Source organism: Zerene cesonia, chromosome 1 (genome assembly GCF_012273895.1).
Source record: "Zerene cesonia ecotype Mississippi chromosome 1, Zerene_cesonia_1.1, whole genome shotgun sequence".
NCBI lineage: Eukaryota > Metazoa > Arthropoda > Insecta > Lepidoptera > Pieridae > Zerene > Zerene cesonia.
The window spans coordinates 4,463,550-4,465,693 of record NC_052102.1 but is presented as its reverse complement, the minus strand read 5'-3'; positions in this window follow the sequence as shown (position 1 = coordinate 4,465,693).

The following is a 2,144-nucleotide window of genomic DNA, read 5'->3' as shown; positions in this document are numbered from 1 at the left end:
GAAAACCGGCGTGAAATAGTGGCATGCCACTGTGTTTCGTATGGTGAGTGTGGGAGCCGGAGGCCCGTTTCCATTTCCTCACCCGTCCATTCCTTCTTTCCAGTTTTTAATACTTTCCTTTTCCCTTACCCCATACAAGCGGGCAGCGCATTCGCACTCTGCGAACTACCTATTCGAATGTTTATGGGCGGTGGTGATCGCTCACCATCAGGCGAACCACCAGCTCAGTTGCCCGCTATGACATAAAAAAACCTACATAATAATAGCATCCATGAGCTACGGCTACTAAATTATTTGTAGCCTTCATTGTTTTCAGAAATATAAAATGGCCCAATGAAAAGATTTTATCTCCAACAATTGACGATATATCACTTCCTAAAGAACATTACACTTCAATTAAAGCTTATAACATATCTAAGCTTTGCGGTATCCTCGCTATGCATTATTTGGGATATCGCTGGGTGAACACCAATATAGGTGTTTTTTGCGCACATCCTGGTTCGTTTATAAAAACTGGACTGTCACGTAATTGGTGGGTTTACGAAGCTTTGTATGATACTATGAGACCATTTTCAAAATCAGTGGTGAGTTCGAAAATGTGTTGAAGATGTTTAAATGTATTATTAATAGTTATAACCTAATATTGACTTGACGATTATTTGGTAAGAAAAAATTATACAACGCACTCACCCCCTTTTAAATTGCGGGTGCATTTATATATTTTGGTTGAATTTATATAAAGTTTTAGGTTCAAAATTTAAATGCTGCATAAGTACGTATACCTAAACATCACACACATACATACATATAATGAAATGAATTTTTAATATGATACACAAAATAGTTCTGTGTAATCTACCTATACATATAATAAAACATTAAAAAGACTGTGCCTCCAAGAAGAAGAATCCAAAAACAAAAACAATTGTATCTGTTTGTTTGTACACGCTAATCTCCGGAACTACTGAACTTCTTCTATAGGTATTAAGGTGGGACAACTATAATTTACTTCGGAAATTGAAACATCGATACAGAACTGCAACAAACAGAGAAATTGTGCCATAACAAAAAATGTTTCACGTGATGAGAGTTAGATCTGCTGAGAGTACAGAGCTGAGAGTATTTGAAAATCTGGAACACGTGATGTGGAACTCCAAGAGCCCAGCTACATTTTTACAGTACATTATTTATGTATAGGAATGAGGTCTTAGCAAATATTTATTTATTTACATATGATCAGTAAAAAGAAAAGGAACAATAAATTGTCAGTATACAAAAAGACTATGCCAGCACATATGCATAATAATATTGTATAGTCTGATAGGCATTTTTTGCCGACTTTTAACAATCGATATCTAGAACAATTGATATTGAAATCAACATAATCTGGAAAGAAAAGGATACATATTAATTTAATTGAAAGCTTTCGGTTTGTTTTCGTTTAAAGTTCACGAAAACGATGTCGCGGGCACTAGCTACTTTAAAATATTTCTCGAAAAATTCGGAAACTTGTTTATGAATACGAATACTAAATTACACGTGCAAACCTAAATAACTTTAAAGTAGCTAAATAATTCAAACATTATTTTTTTAGAAACAAGGTGCCGGCGTTATCTTATTCTGTGCCACAACTCCAGATCTTGATGGTTGTTCGACTCTTTATATCAAGGACTATCAACGATGCAATGAGAGTGCGATGGCTAGAGACACGCATCTCTCGTTCAAATTGCAAGATTTAACGAGAGATATACTTCGTCAACGAATTCCTGGTTTTGATTATGATATAGTTAGACCAGAAACGATAAGTAAGGAGATCGGAAGAGATGCCATGGATGATACCTTGGTATCGAATTATTCGGGTTAATTTTTATGTGTTAAAATGTCGGTCAAAACATATCGGTTATTTTTAGTTTATTTTCACAAGTGATTTTTTATTTATTTGCATGGCTTTGAGAAGTATAATAAAACAATATCAAGATTAAATAGCACTTTATTAAGTACAATACAGTAGAAATACATCTTAAACATGTAAGATAACTTGAGAATACAATATAGTAGAGTACTGTTAAAATGCAGGCCCACTTCAACTAGGTATAAGATAAATGCAGTATAAAATTTACTAGGCCTAATTTTGAAACCCTTTT